The sequence below is a fragment of the Lactuca serriola genome, chromosome 9, assembly GCF_051521515.1.
Source record: "Lactuca serriola cultivar US96UC23 chromosome 9, Lser_US96UC23_V15, whole genome shotgun sequence".
In the NCBI taxonomy this organism is placed as follows: Eukaryota; Viridiplantae; Streptophyta; class Magnoliopsida; order Asterales; family Asteraceae; genus Lactuca; species Lactuca serriola.
Window position 1 is genome coordinate 48,144,589 of NC_136416.1, and position 17,661 is coordinate 48,162,249.

Here is a 17,661-nt window from a genome sequence, read left to right on the forward strand (position 1 = left end):
ACGCCTTGATATTGCACTGGAATTTATCCTTTTCATCTTGTGCAATATCTTTAACATCCTTCAGCAAATCATTGTACTCCTTTTGAGTTTTGATAATCCTGGACGTTGCAGAATGAGAAAACGGTCCATTAATGATAGCTTCCCATATGAGGTATCCATTATCCTCAGATCCTATCACGTAGTCTTCGAAGTGATGCGCCCAGACTTCATAGTCATGGGTATATAGGATTGGAATCTTCGTGGTTGAACCGATGCTGTTGGAAATATTGATAGGATTTGATTGCGACTCGTCCATTATGATCAAAAAACCTGTTCAAAGATCAGACTTGTAATAAAGCAGATTAGGGCAAAACAATAAATATCAAGATACGTCAATAATGAGATGACGGCTCAATAAATATCGATAGTTGCGGAAAAACCCTAATTGAAACCTTTTCACAGAAAAGATGTGTATCGATTACACAGCCTCCTGCTCTGATACCAATTGATGAGATTAAAACCTTAATCTTTGAAGATCGATTAGATCTTAAACAGGTAAGTAAATATAAAACTGTAAGAACACGAAAATAAGAACGAGACAAGAGTGAATCAAACGTGTCGAATGATTAAACAAAATCCTCAGAAGAGCTCGATTAAGAACATCAACTGTAGAGGATTGGTAGGTTACAAGAACGATTAAAGAAATCTGGAAATACTATCGTTATGCTCTAATCTATCGTTCTAAAATCATTCTTCTAATATGCATGCAAGCATATACTTATATAATAAACAAAATGGGCTTTCGGTTGGACAGGCCCAAACCGGAATACAAACTAAATGAATAAACAGCCGAGCCCAAATAACGCAATCTTCAACAAAACTTCAGCCCAACACTTCAGGAGATCGTGGCAAGGCGAAGGCGTGATCGTACCGCTCCTCATGTTTTACGATTTATGTGATGTGGTTCTGGGGAAATACTCTGATGTTTAAACTATTTTGAAAACGAATGTATGGACTTAATGGTTTTGAATGAATTAACATGTTTTAATTTGGCTCGAATTTTATGGGTGTTACATTACCCCTCCGAAACGCTATTCATATACATTATGGCCAAAGAAGGTTGTAGTCTTTGATAATTTTGTAACTTTAATTTCATTTAACTTTTCGGGGAAAATGACTCAGGAGGGTAACCAACTGTGAGTTTTTTCTCATTTGGTCTCTTTTTTTTTTGTACTCAATATCTCATAGAACTTGTTGTTTGTGTTCATCATAATCCTTTGACCGGCTATCACAGGTCAAAAGTCGGTCAAAAAGACTATGATGAATATGAAAACAAGTTCGATAGTGTATTGAGTAAAAAAAAAGACCAAATAAAAACAAAGGCAACAAATAGTTACCTCAACAGTCATTTTCCCATAAAACAATACAAAATCGTTTTTTGAAAAAAAAATTTCAAGTTAATTTAACCAGGAAAAAAAAACCCGGTATATTTTTGAAATTTATACATTAGGTAGGGTATTACTTCACTTCCAGTCTTCAATGATTCAGAAAACCAAAACCATTCCAGAATTTGTTCCGTTCTCTGGAGCAGACAAAAAATGGAATCAGACCCACGCAGGATACACGCTCGAGTCATCAAAACCTACAACGCCGGCACCTCTGAGTTCCGTTTCCAGCTCAACAATCTGATAACTCTCTACATCAACTCTCACCTCCTCCCCAACGCCGTTCGTCTTTTCCAACAAATCAAATCCCCCAATGTCGTCTCATGGACAACCTTCATCTCCGGCCACTCCAACACTCCCGCCGCTCTCAGCCACTTCGTCTCCATGCTCCGTCACCCCACCCTCCCCAACCAGCGCACATTAGCAATTGTTCTCAAAACCTGCGCTTCTCTCCATGCTCTTTCCTTTGGACTCCAGCTTCATGCTCTCTCTATCAAACTCTCACTTGCAATCGAACCCTTTACCGCCTCAGCCCTTATCCATTTTTACTCGAAAACCCATCTTCCCAATAACGCCCAAAAAGTGTTCGACGAAATTCCTCACAGAGACGCGGTTTGTTTTTCCTCTGTAATCGTCGGGCTCGCCCAGAACTCAAAACCCATCGATGCTTTATCTTATTTCGCTGAAATGAGAGCTTCTGGGTTTGACTCCACCGACTACAGCGTCTCTGCTGCATTGCGTGCGTCAGCAGAACTAGCTGCCTTAGAACAATCTAAGATGATTCATGCCCATTCTGTCGTCACCGGCCTTGATTCAAATGTGATTGTCGGAACTGCTTTGGTAGATGGATACGGGAAATGTGGAATGGTAAACGATGCACGTTTGGTGTTCAATGAACTTGTTTCAATCTTGAATCTCATAGGGTGGAATGCAATGATGTCAAGCTACGCACAACAAGGGGACAAAGATTCAGTCATGGAACTCTTTTCATCAATGGAGCATCATCAAGGTCTTGTACCCGATCAATACACTTTTCTCTCTATCATGACAGCATTTTGCAATGCGGGTTTGGTTGATGAAACAGAACGATGGTTCAGAAAGATGGAATCAGAATACAAACTGGAACCATGGATTGAACATTACACATGTTTGGTAGGTGCAATGGGTAGATCTGGGAGGTTACCGGAAGCTAAAAAGATTGCTTTAACAATGCCAAATCATAAACCCGATGCTGCAATGTGGAGGGCATTGTTGTCCACTAGTGCACATCATGGTGATATAGAAATGGTCAAAGAAATGAGTCAAAGGCTACAAGAACTCGACCCACAAGACGATTCTGCTTATGTGATTGCTGCAAATGCTTTTTCTAGTGTTGGAAAGTTGGAGGAAGTGAAAACTGTGAGAAAATTGATGAGAGAGAGAAGGGTGAAAAAGGAAGGTGGGTTGAGTTGGATAGAAGTTTGTGGACAAGTTCATGTCTTTTTAGCAGGAGATCGTAGACATGAAAAGACAAACGAAATTTACAGAAAGTTATGGGAGTTAATGGAGAAGATAGTGAAGTTAGGGTATGTGCCTGTTTGGGATGACATGTTGCATGAAGTAGGGAAAGAGGAGAAGATTGAAGCACTTTGGAATCATAGTGAGAAATTGGCGTTGGCGTTTGGACTGGTTGCTGATGTGGCGCCACGTGGCAAGGCGTTGAGGATTGTTAAGAATCTAAGGATTTGTAGGGATTGTCATGAGGCGTTTAAGTATATTAGTAGAGTGGTGGAGAGGGAGATTATAGTGAGGGATGTTAATAGATATCATAGGTTTTTTGATGGTGGTTGTAACTGTGGAGATCATTGGTGATTTGTGCATAGTTTTTTTTTTCAAAGAATTAAATATCTTTCAAGAATGCTTATGATATTGTTCGTATGGATTTATGGGTCTTTATAAATATATTGATAAGGAAAAGAGTGAGGGAACATCCCTGGCCCAGCCCAAGAATGGAGAATCCAATGAGCCCACAACCTGGAAGGTGTACAAGAGGAGGCAAAAAGAATGACAGCTTCATGGTGTCTCCACTATGACTAAAGAGAGAGAAAAGAGGGTAGTTTATTTGAAAAGAGCGCAATAGTATCTTTTCAGTTTTTGTCTTGTTTTATTTTGTCTGGTATGAATTTCGGCTTTTAAAGCTTGGGCAGGAAGAACCCTAGACTGATTATCCTTTCTATCATTGAATACAATTAAGCATTTGGCTCTCAAGCTGATATTTCTGATGTTCCATTGTTTCTCTTTCTGTTTTCCTTGGCTTGTTTCTTATCAATTTGGTTCCATTTGTTGGGAAATCAAACTCGTCTACCCTTCCTTCCACCATGGTACAACCCACCGAAACCCGGTTGCAAACCACAATCAACTCCCATGAAGGTCAACACCCAGATGAAGGAGTTAGCAGGCTCAGACTATGTAGAATCTACTGACCGACGTACCCATGTCCATGGAGAAGACGATGGAGAGGATGATAGCCAACATAAAAACCACATCTTCAACACCCTACAAGCAGACCGACGTGTCCGTCATCCGAAATCCAACCTTAGACTCCACCTCCGACACGACAGAAAATCCCCTTATCATCACCCCATGGCAACCCCACCCCCAAAAAAATGATGAATCATTATTCTCACTTCCCAAGGTCAAACTTCCTACCTTTGAAGGGATAGATGCTCGTGGCTAGGTAGGAAGACTGAACTATACTTCCACATTCACAAGACTCCTTTCGATCAGCAGTTGAATCTTTCCCAAATGTGCACGGATGGGTCTACATTTCATTGGTATACCAACCTTATGATTCGATACCCCGATACCACGTGGGAGTAGTTCTGATTGAAGCTCATGATCCTTTCAGTGCTACGAAGTATCGTAACGCGCATGAAGCACTTGGTTTGTTGTTCCAAGAGGAAGATGTGGAAGAGTATATTGAAGCTTTTGAAGCCATATCTATCTTAATTCCCGATCAATTAGAGGAACAATCGATCGGTTGGTTCATTAGGAGGCTGAAGAACGAAATTCGTAATTGAGTTCACACCTTGAGTCCTTCGTCATGCGATCAAGCTATGGAATATGGTAGAAACATCGAAGCGACAATGGTGTCTTTCCGTCAACGCTCGGGTCCTACTCAATTGGGCTCATCCATTACCAAGACTATTGACCGACTTTCCAACTTAAAATATACCACTCCACCCAACTCAAAACCCACTTCTATTTACGGAATCACCAATCCGACCCTTACCCGACCCTTATATAAACCTTTTGCTTCTATTCGAACCCCAAATACACACCATTTGACTTTGCAAAAGTAGGATGACAGGTGCAGGAAGGCATTGTGTTTCAAGTGTGGGATCAAATACTCTCCCCCATCACATGTGTGCAGATGGAGGGCTACGAGTACTCCTCCTTGCTGATGGTGAGGCACTCGACGATGATGGGCACGTATTTCACGTTGATGTCGTCAATGAGGTGGAAAGGAATCATCTATTGAAGGAGAGCCTCTCTCTCTCTCTCTCTAGGTGGATCTCCAACGATTCCAACCCTACCTTGTCCACAATCAAGTTTGCATAAGTAATAAATGACATACCAGTCTTAGTTCTAGTAGACAGTGGGGCTTCACACAATTTCCTCTCTAAACGATTGGCTATTTCTCTAGGGCTAATCATCCAACCTATTCGTCAGATTAGCATAAAAATGGAGGACGTTAGGAGGGTTTGGATGTCCAAACAATGTAAGGTGGTTCCAATCAAGCTTGGTTCTTTTTCTTCTAGTGTCGACGCCTTGGTAAATGAACTTAGCTCCTTAGACATGATCCTTGGAATTGCTTAGCTAGGAACGTTGGGCGATGTGCTATACAAATGGGCCTCCTTCCGGATACAATTTTGGAATAACGGTTCTCTCCAGGGGATCTCTCCCACTCATGTGGGACTATCCTCCGTTCTTACTAATATTAAGGCCCACTCCGACCACCTCTTTATAGCCGATGCATCATCGACATTATCTATGGCTCACCAAACCAACTTGATGAACTCATTTAGAGATTTTATGCTTTGTTTTTAGCTCCAAAAGGCATCTCACCATCCCGATCAATCGAACACTCCATCAATTTACTTGAAGGGCTTGGACATGTTTTTGTGCATCCATACGACACCCCCATCTACATAAAGATGAGATCCAAAGACAAGTCTAAGAGACGCTAGATCAGGGAATTATTAGACCTAGAAAAAAGTGCCTTCTCGAGCTTATGATCCTCATAAAGAAAAAAAGTCGCTTCTTAGAGGCTATGCATCGATTATCATGCCTTGAACCGAGCCACAATACTTGATAAGTACCCCATTCCCGTTGTTGAAGAGCTCATTGACGAACTCCACAATAGTTATTTCTTCTCCAAGAATGACCTCAAATCGGAATTCTTGTGAGTTTGTGAAAAGGACGTTGAGAAAACAACGTTTCGCACCTACAACGGTCATTACGAATTCCTCGTAATGCCGTTCGGGCTCACCAATGCCCCCACAACATTCCAAGCACCGATGAATAGCATCTTCCGACATTATTTCAGAAACGGAGTTGTGGTATTTTTAAACAAAATTCTAGTGTATAGTAGCACATAGGATGTGCATTTAAATCTTCTCTTTGAGGTTCTTTCAATTCTCCAGGCACATCAGCCGGTCATCAACAAGAAAAACAACACATTTGGAAATCATTCAATTGAGTATTTAGTGTTGAATCTATATGCCACAACCTTTTGGGAATAATTATTGTTTTGTGAAAATAATAATTATAAGAGAGTATAACTAATTATTATTTCATATTGTATGAATTAATAATTCATGCACAACCTTTTGGACTAGTTGAATCTTTTTTGTCTTTTACCTAAAGATAAAGTTTATAAAATTAAAAAAATCCTTCTTCTTTATCAAGGTATGGCCGCAACTTTGTTAGAGGTGTGGAGGTTGCTTGTCAACCTCTATACCTTGTCTCCCATGCTTATTCTACTAGTCATTACTTTAGAGTATTTTAATGGTTAGACTTTACTTTACATGAAGAATTTAAAGGAGTGCCTTGCATGAATTTTGATCTAGTTGTATTAGTCTTAGAATCACAATCTTATTCCCTCTTCTCTGTCACCAAAACCGTAAGATTCATGATGCATCTTCTCTTGTTTTCTTTTGAAGATTATTCAAGTCTTTGGTGGCTTAAAGTGCTTCTCCTTTAGTGCTTATTTGAGTTAAGCACTTAAAGACTTAAGAAGTACTTTATACAAGAAGGAACTAGCATACCAAGTGCCTTACTTTTTATGGTGGATACACATAGGGAAATTCTACTCTTGAATTTTTGCTATCTTCATCAACACCCAAAAACCAAATGGGTTCAAAGGCTTCAAAGGTTGTCATTCTAAAAACTGTTGGTTGTTTTTATTTCATTCTAACCTCTATAAATGGATCCTTGATGGTTTGGTTTTGTTATAAACTAAAAGTAAACTTGTTATTTTTATAAGACTTTCGTTGCGGGTTTTATGAAAAACAAACTTATATTTTATATCAAAACCCATCAGTGGTATCAAAACCATCTTTTATATGTTAGAATGATATTTTAGGTTTGATAATATTTGGTTTTTGGAAAACAAGCATGTATTTCTTTTGGTTAAGAAATATCCATATTTGTCTTCTTTGGCAACTTCTTGGTTAAAATTGTGTGTGTGTGTTTTTTTTTTTTTTTTTTTTTTTTTTTTTTTTTTGTATATAACCATTTTTCATGCATTTTGGTTATATAAAAGAAGCTTTAGAAAAAAAAATAGTTGTTTGTTATAATATTTGATATGTTGTGTATAAACAAGCCATTTAGACATTTGCGTTGTGTTTGGTTGATATTTATATATTTATAAGATGTAATAGATAAATATGTATTTTTTTCATTTGTTGATTTGTTGTAATAAATTACTTAGGTCCTGTTTGTTTACCTTTTAATTTTAAATTAAGAGGCAATGTCTTAAATTTTCAGATTCAGATTGTTTGTTTGCATATGATTTTTTACATCTTAAAATTATAAATGCCTCTTATTTTTTCAGATATCGAACAAAGTTTGAAAAATAAAAAAAGAGACGCGTTCCTTATTTGCCCTAAACAAGATCGACCGCCTCCTATTCTTTTCTTCCCTTCGTGTCTGCTTCTTCGCGTCTGTTTCTCTACACCTTCCGACGACGCCGCTGAAACGACGCCCGGCCACCCAAAACGTTGATGACGCTGCTCCTAACAACGTCGCAACCGCAAGTTCTTCTGTCTCCAACTCGTTCTTCCGCTGACGCAACAGGTTTGTTTCTCTTCTTCTTTTAAAATCGAATCCGTTGCTCTTCTTCTGTTTCTTCTTCTTTTCCCCCAAACTTGAAAATCAAAAATCCAAATCAGATCTTGATGTTATGTTATCTGTTTCTGATTTGTTCAATCAAAATCAATATTTGATGTTATGCTCGATTTTATGTGAAATCAGTTTTCAAAAATCAAAATCAATATTTGCGTTCAATAGATAGTTTATGTGAAATTAATTTTCAAAAAAATTTAAGTAATCTTTTTATCTAATTAAATTTTGATTTGAATTTGTTTGTATATTTGAAACTTCATGGATGGAATTGTCCATCGAGATCTAAAACCATAGAATCTCGTACTTTCTTGAAATGAGGGCAATTGAACACTGAAGATTTCAATTCCCGTGTGCCTTAAGAGAGTTGTTTGTGAGGTGTATTCAAATTATGTTTCATCCAACCAAACGGGCCCTTATAAGCGTGATCTGTGAAATCTGTTATATCCATTTCTATTAACTTTTTTTCTTTTCATTCTATTCATGAGATGTGAAATCTGTTATATCCATTTCATGATGTATTTGTCCCTATTTGTGGTTATGTAGTTGAGCATAAAGCTATTGCTGACAAGTGATATGATACCAGTAATTCCAACTCTGAAGTCCTCTGCAAAGGTTCTGATTCCAGCTAAAACAAAAGGAACCACCATCATTGATATGGGCTGTAATTTCAAATCTAGTTCATCGGAGATTATATCTCCAGTTCATTAATTGGGCATGTCTCTATGCCTTTTTGCGTGCTCTGTTTCCAGTTCATGAGTTACCACTCTCCTTGATACAACTTGTAAACTACTTTCAAGAATAACTATTAAGGGTTTTTTCTTTCAAGAATGTGTTTATACTTGTCATGATATGTAAGAAATAGCAATGTACTTTTATTGATTTCTTTATTATAAAGTCAAACTTTCACCTCTTTCTATTAGACCATTGTATTGTATTTTGAAAAAATCTATTTAGTTAAAGCAATGTCATCCAAAACAAAGCAACTATGATTGCTAATTGGATTAGATTTGTCAAATGTTTATGTTTGATTTTGATTTCTGTTTAATTTGGATTTTGTATGGTGTTTATATATATATATATATATATATATATATATATATATATATATATATATATATATATATATATCCAAGAAGTTGGTCCAGTTATATTCTAAACAAAAGCATTTTTTTAGAAAAAATAATACAAAAGGGTAAAATGATCATTTTTATAATTCAGACAACAATTCAGAGGTTCCAACCAAACAGCATGATAAAAATCCAGATCTTAAAAATTCAGATATCTTAGAAATTCAAACCTCTTAAAAATTCAGATCTTAAAAATTCAGATCCTACCAAACAGCCCCTTAGACCAGTTGTGTTTCTTTTTAAATGTAACAAGATGAAGAAATGACCTCCTTGTGGATGACTTAACCATTTAAGACCATAATCCTAACCATAAGCTTCTACTTTTGGTTTTGGGTTTAATAAGTAAATCATAGTCTTAATGGTTTATGTGTTGCAACTTTCACAACATGAAGATTTGAAGTCATTTTGCAAGCAAGAGTTGACTGGGCAAGTGGGAGCTTGAAGACTTTTTGAAGTGTCCCTTAAGTCCTTTAGGAAAGACTTTGTTACATCCCAAAAATCATAGAAATTTAAATTTTTTCAAAAACAACCCATTAACCATAATGTGTTTACAAAACCATTGTTTCAAAAGTGTAATCATAATCAGAGCATTCCAAGATCCAATACAATAAAAATAGAAGATGTTCACGATCACACATTCGCTTTTCCATGATCCTCTGAAGTACCTGAAACAATTAACTGAACCGGAAGCCAAAGCTTAGTGAGTTCCCCAAAAGTACCATCACACAACATAACAAACAATAGCATGCATATATGATCCTTCAACCCGACTGGACCGCCTCACAGGGCCTACAACCTATCTAGACTGCTCTACGGGCCTTCGGCCTGACTAGACCGCCTCGTAGGGCCTATAACCTATCCGGACCGCCCCTGGTATCCTGGCCTTCAGCACAAAGCAGGACCGCCTCGACCCCTCCATAATATGTCGACATATACAATAGATAAACCTAAACACATATCCAACAAATACATGTAATCATACAAATATACTAATCTATCATATAACTATCATAACATCATCCTATATACCAAGATACATAACCTAGTGGGCCGACATTGGTGCCTTCGATCCACAAGTACAGTGAGGAAAACTCACCTCACAGTCTAAAGAAATAGCTACACAGATCACTGCTCTAAATGTTAACTCTACCATCCACCTATACAATCACAATTACTTAAGCTCAAACTAGTAATCAAAATACCCAAAATGCCCCTATGTCAAACTTGGTTCAAAGGCAATGGTCAAATTCAACCTACAGCTGACCGCCACGTCATGGCTATCCAAGGCAACGTTATGGTCGCAATACAAAAAACCAGGCGTGCTCAGACCAAACACCATGCCGTGACAGCCATACGCCACATCGTGGGGATCAGTCAAAATGACTTAATTCATTAAGCTGATTTCCAGTCCATTCCATGAGTTCCCAAGCTCAAACTAGGTCTAAACCATAACCTAGATGGATAAAGTTTCCAGCTTTATCCTTTAAGCCTTGCCAAAAAGCTAAGATCCAAAGCCCTAAGTCCTTAATGAAGGCATAAAGCATATACTACTCATTAAGCACTTAATCCTTAGAGTTACTTCTCTAAAGTTTTCAGAAGGGTTTCCAACACCTTCTGGATCATAAAAATCACAGCTTTAGGGATATGCATGCCCTTTAAATTTTTAGGGAAAAACAAGGGCAAAAAGGGCAAAGATTCCATGCATGGCGTTAAAACTCAAGTCTACTTTTGATCCAAAGAGTCAAATGATCCAAATGGCCTAGAGATTCATAAAGTTGCAAGATTTATGAGATCTCACCTTCCAAAACCCACCAAGCATGAAGAAAAAGGACCAAAATCCAAGATCTAACAACCTAGAAAAGAAAAGATTGCGTCTTGAACACTCACCCAAGTCCAGAAGAGAAAATAGAAGATGAATATTTTGCTTGCAAGATGATAATCTTCACTAAAGGCTTCACTCCCTTCAAAAATGCCAACAAAGTATGAAGAATGAATTTTCAAGAGTGATGGAGGCTAGGGTTAGGGTTTCAATACTTGAGAGGTGATGGAGGTTGAATGACCTCGAAAACCTAGCCATAATGTCCTTTAAATAGGGCCCAAAGCCTAAGGGATTAGGGTTTCTTCGAAAATAGCTTCCACACCGTGACACCTTATGGCCACGTCGTGGCGAGTCATTCAAACCCGCGGTCAAATGAATTTTGCCATGTCATGGTGGGGATCAACCGTGCCTTGGCCACCTACAATAGAATTTAACATATAAAACGACTCTTTCCTGGAACGAGTGTTAGAGACTTAATAATTGTTGTGATGGATCACAAAATTTATTACTAGATATGGTTTGGTTTATATACATTAAAATGCATGCATGTGATGTTTATTTTTATGTTATGCTTTGTATATGAAAATGAGTTTTACATGTCAAACAACATTTTAATATAAGATAATATCACTTGGAGTTTGAGTAAAAAATATTTAAAAGATAACATAAGATGTTTACAAATGGATATTTATAAAAATATTTTTACCGGTTACTAGTTAAAAATCGATTTTTTTGTTGAATATAGTTTTATTGTAAAACTTATAAATACCTAAATTTAAAATATTTGAAATGATTTAAAAGATGTTTGAACATTATAAAAACTCCATGTCTTTATAATAAATAATTTTTTTTTTATTAAAAGGACTAAAATTGTTTTATAGCGCTATAATGACAAATAATAAAACTAGTGATTATTATTATTATTATTATTATTATTATTATTATTATTATTATTATTATTGTATCAGAACTTAATATATGATTTTAGTATTTTAAACATAACGCAACATGTTGATATTATGTTTTATGCATACCAAATGATATTTAAAACATCAGTATCATCACCCAAGTTTTTGTTTATCAAAATATGACTTTTATCATAAGATGCATAAAATTGAGTTAATAAAATAAAATAAGTTTATTCTATAAATTCATAAAGTCATAAGATTTTGATTGTTAAAAGGAGATTTAAAATTGTGATTTTAGAACTCTTCCAAACTCCAAGTCTTAAGTATAAAATGAAATTTTATTAAGACTATTACCATTTCTTAAAACCGATCTACGACTAAACTTTAAAATACCGAATTTTAATTTATAATTGATCGTGGTTAATGACAAATAAAATAAAGTTTTATTTGGTACCTAAAGAACCTTATAACAAGTGATATGAATTTTACAAAAGGGTACATGAATTGTTGGATGCATGCAATATTCATGAGACCATGTTTTTTATAAACTATAACTGTAAAGCATATATAAAAACTTTTTTAAAAATGCAAGTCATGGTCGTCCTTTTAAAGAACACTTGTTATCATTTGTATGATCTTAGTGGCACAACGTCACTTGGTCATTAGGATTGTCTTATAATGTTCGGGGTAGTTTTGTAGGTTCTAGTTTATATAGGGTCACCTTGTCACTAGTTAGTTACAATACTACAAGTCATTTCAAGTAGGATGACTTGATCATAATCTAGTGTGATAAAGGTAATCTAAGCATGAGAGGTCCGATGTATATCGTATGATCTCATAATCTAGGAGTTACATATTGGTAATCACTACTTAATAATGGTATCATTAAGTTGAATCTTAATGTTCACTATGAAACAACTTGAACAAATCAAAGGTTTCAACAAGAGAAAGGTTTTGCAGGGCGTAAGAGTATTAACAGTTATTATGATATCATACGATATCATAATCTTTTCAATCCATTAATAGATTTGGTGACAGATACTTAATCAATTTCACTGACGACTTTTATCCGTCATTATTGAAACCTTTGATTTGCTCAAGTTGTTTCATAGTGAAGATTAAGATTCAACTTAATGATACCATTATTAACCTTTCATTGTGATAAAGAAAATGATTTTTTAAAACCAAGTCTGTAACACCGTAAATTTGCAAACAAATTTTTCGTTTTTAAATCACCTAAAGCTCAATATCACATTTTCTCAAAAACCACAACCTATCATATGTCAAAACACAACTCAATGAAATAACTGAGAATATCCCAGAATCCTCATTCATGATCTCGAACAGGTGTGTACAATCGAACATCCGCCTTCCCGAAATCTACAGAAGTACCTGAAACACATATTACACAACACGGTAAGCACGAAGCTTAGTGAGTTCCCCAAAATACCACACACACAAATAGTTAGCCTCTCATGGTTATGTATCGATAAGAACCCTCTAGTCATGTGTCTCAGTGAAGACCCTCTGATCCCACAGCTTGGGTCGGACCCTCCAGTCCTAGTATCTCAGTGAGGACCCTCCGGTCTCACAACTCGGTTTGGAACCTTCGGTCTTAACTCAATAGAAGCACATAACAACATACCACATAAATCACAAGGACATAATGCATAATATCACAATACTCAATAATAGCATACAAGACCCTCCGATCATACAAATTACCACTCAAGGTAAGTATAGTGAGAAGACTCACCTCGCAGAGTAAAGCAATGTATCCCATACTCAAATTGCTGGTCAAATCTCCGCCCTTTCATGGCCTCCAAATCCACAGTTGACTAAAACCCTAAAGTTAACGGAAGTCAATAGTCAAAACTGATCCAACTTTAAAAGTAACCGGAAGTCCACACCCAAGTCAACAGTCCATGTTGACTCAACTCGCCAAGTACAACTCATGAACTCGTCGAGTCCCTCAGAACTCAGTAAATCGTGAAAACCCGGATCTACTCGCCGAGTTTCTAACCAACTAGTCGAGTCCATGCAGCGTCCAAAAGATCAGGATAACCCAACCTACTCGTCCAGTTGTCTCATCAACGCATCGAGTCCACTATGAATCCAAAGACGGGTAAAATCCTCTCAACTCGTCGATTTGTCTCATCAACTCACCGAGTCTGTCGTGCGTCCAAACCATCGGGTAAACCCTAATCGACTCGTCGAGTCTATTCAGTCCATTTCCTCATTCAGACGATTTTGGATAGAAATAAGGTCTCATACTTTGGATCTAGCCTCCAAAGGCTGATTCATCACGTAAAGTTGCAACCTTTACGTTCATGCATGACATATAGGGCTCAAAATGCCAAAACAAGCTCCGTAAAAGTCTTTGTGCTTGAAGACTTGCCCAAAGATTGATAAAGCTCGAATATTTGGGCTCATAGGTACTCATATAGCTCAGATCTGTAGTCTCAACTTCCATGACCAGCTCAACAACTCCAAACCAAAAGATGGATGGGATAAAGCCCTAAAACTCTCTAGAATGAGATCTAACAAAAGGAATGATCAAGTAGATAGCCTTTTACCTCCAATTGAAAGCTAGCACTGAAAGAACACTAGATCCAAAGCTTCTTGTCATTCCAAACCTTCTTGCTTTTCACCCCTCTTCTAAAAATGCACTTGAACACAAGATCTTTAGCCTTTCTCTCTCTCACAACTGCCACAGCTCGTCTAGGGTTTCTCTCAGTGTGTCTAAATGGTCAGGGAGGCGGAAATGAGGGCTTAATGTAACACCCGAAATCAGAAAGGTCAAGAAAGGAAAGGAAAAACCCTAGTTAAAGAGGGTTGACTCGGCGAGTCCAAAGAGGGACTCGGCGAGTCCGAGCGGGATCCGAGTTGAGGTGTAAGCGACCAACTCGGCGAGTCGGCCAAGGTGACTCGACGAGTCTGGTCTGAGCAAGGAAAACCGTAAATCCGGGACTTGGAGCTTATTTAAACGACTCATTCTCTCCCCTAGGGTTCCTTTACTGCCTCTCTACCACAGAACACAAAACCCTAGCCGCCATAATCGTTTTGGAGCAAGATCTACCCTTGGTGAAGCTTTTGGAGCTTGAGAGAGAAGATAGTCATTGTGGAGCAAGAAGGGGGGCCTTGGATCCAGAGTTGGTGGATCATTTCTGAGCATTTAAAGGTAATAAATCGTTACCTTCTCTCTTTTTCTTAATAGATCAACCTTGGCTATGTGATTTGGGGATTTTATGCCATGCTTAAGAACTATTTCAAGTTAGAAGCCTAGATCTGAAGTTGCTACTTCAGATCTGAGTGTATCTTGGCCTAGGAAGTCATAAAGCATCTGTTCTTGGGTTGATAGTGAAGCCTCTTTGTCTTAAACCCTAGTTTGGATTGTTTTAAGCCTAGATCTCTTGATCTACACGTAAAGTTTGCCACTTTACGTGGGGGATAGGCCTTAGAAGTATGGATCTATGAGTTGGAAGCCCTGTTTGGCTCAAAAAGCCACTGCATGGATTAAGGACTGAATAGACTCGGCGAGTTCTTCTAGTGGACTCAGCGAGTAGCTTGAAGATGAGAAGGAACTCGACGAGTGGGATGAACAGCTCGTCGAGTTGGATGAAGTTAGGCATGAACTCGACGAGTTGGAAGAACAACTCGACGAGTTGGTTGAAGATTGCCTTGGGCTCGGCGAGTCTATTCTTGGACTCGGCGAGTCAGGTCGTGAAACCCCAAACCCTTCGAGTTGAAACTCGAATCAGTGAGTCGGGTGGAGACTCAGCGAGTTAGACAGGTCAGGACTCGGAAATAGTTGACTCGGCGAGTCATGGACTGACTCGGCGAGTCGAGTCGCGAATAGAAAGACCCTGAGCATATGAACTCGGCGAGTTATTAGGTGGACTCGGCGAGTAGGGTTGACCTGGAAGGTTGACTTTGACCAGGATTTTGACCTTGACCAAAGTTGACCTAGTTGACCTTTGGAGGTCAGTTGGACTAAGTGTTATATTGACATTGGTAGCCCGAGGAGCTAGTGGAGCAGTAGTTCGGAGTCAGAGGTCAGGTAGCAGTCAAAAGGATTAGCAGCACCAGTTCAGTAGTCTCATGTGAGTTTCCTTCCAGTAGGAACGGGTCTAAGGCCACAATGCCGACCCGTTCAGTTAGCAGTGGTTTTTGGGCTTCGGTCCAATGTAGTAGTTAGTATGTTTGACGCCTCCGTGGCTCAGACAGGAGTTATGTGCCTATGCTAATTGATATGTGATGCTATGATCAGTCAGCTTCAGACTTCGGTCCGATGTAGAGGACAAGGTCCCAGTCAGTTAGCTTCAGACTTCGGTCCGATGTAGGGGACAAGGTCCCAGTCAGTCAGCTTCAGACTTCGGTCCGATGTAGGGGACAAGGTCCCAGTCAGTCAACTTCGGACTTCAGTCCGATGTAGGGGACAAGGTCCCAGTCAGTCAGCTTCGGACTTCAGTCCGATGTAGGGGACAAGGTCCCAGTCAGTCAGCTTCGGACTTCGGTCCGATGGAGGGGGCAAGGCCCCAGTATGTGCTTTATATGTTATTGCATGGTATGTGGTAGTTTGGGGGAGCTCACTAAGCTTCGTGCTTACAGTTTCAGTTTTGGTTTCAGGTACTCAGTTTTCAAAAGAGGAGCTCGGAAAGATTGCAGTGCACACACCGTTTGTTCAGCCTGGGATGTTTATATTCTGATATATTTGACAGTTGTTAAGATATTTTGAGATGAATTTTTTATGACTCTTATATGACGTTTGATGAATATGGTTTTATTACTTATTTTAAAACGAAATTTTCAGACTGTATTTTTTGGATGTTACACGTAAAGGCCTTTAAATAGGGTGCAAGTCCTAAAATTAGGGTTTTGTCAATGCAGACTCAACTCATCGAGTCCAGCCCTTCGACTCAACGAGTAGGCTTCATAACCCATGTGGACAACTCAACCCTTACACAACGAGCTAGGACCAACCAAATCGTCGAGTAGGCCATCCAAAGTGCATTATAACTCTTAAATTTCTCATCCAGGATTCGGGGTGCTACAATTCTCCCCCACTTGAATTAGATTTCGCCCTCGAAATCGCTCCTTGACAACACATAGATCAAACCCAATAACTCGAGAAGCACCACCAAAAATCTCATATCATACAACAATCTCCCTTCCAAGACACTCGAACCTAATCAGGAACTCCTAATCCCGAAACAGGACGAACCCCTCTGCCGTTGCGTACCATTTCTGACTCTCCAAAACCTGGAAACTCTAGTGGTCTGTCTCCCTGCTAGACCGCCCATGCAAGATATCATCATGTTACTCGCACACTGCCAACTCTGATTCTCTTGTTGCGAATGATGGAAACAGGTCGTTGACCAATAATTGGCTACCGATCGCTCATGTCAGATATGCCAATCGATCCACATCATAGCTCAAAAGGAACGAAAGGGTCACATCTAACCAAAGACCCACCACCTGTACTGCTATCAAAACCTATCTGAAAAATGAAGCTCTATACTATGTCCTCAGACACAATAAAATGATCATGCCCGCTCAGAACTATCCTCTGTCCAAGGGCTACTTGGTGCCTAAGTAAGGTATTAGGGTTTACACCTAAAAACCCTAGCAACCACGTCTATTTAAAGACCCTCTAGTTAGGATTTTCGACTCTAAGCATTCTAAGAAGAACCTTGGCCAATTTTTCTTACCTCTCTAAGTGTTCATTTGCATTGGGTGTTTGTGACTCCATTAAAGGTGAAACACTTGGGGCACTAGGCTTTCAGAAGTCAAGATCAAGCAAGGATTGTACTTGTTATTACAATATAACAAGTGAGGTAATGAATAAACCCTAATTTATATGTCAATTTCGAAATTGTGTATGCTAGTCATAGGGTTTATGCTTTGGATGATTATTTGCATGTATAACTTGAGAAAAACCTAGATCCAAAGCATTATGGTTGCATGTACACCATAGGCATAATGTAGTGCTCAAA

At 38.5% G+C, this 17,661-nt stretch overlaps 1 pseudogene; it reads left to right on the plus strand.

Annotated features, from left to right (window-relative positions):
* The first annotated feature begins 1,577 nt into the window (after window positions 1–1,577).
* LOC145075667 (pentatricopeptide repeat-containing protein At4g33170 pseudogene) lies at window positions 1,578–3,275 on the plus strand (annotated as a pseudogene).
* Window positions 3,276–17,661: the final 14,386 nt, after the last annotated feature.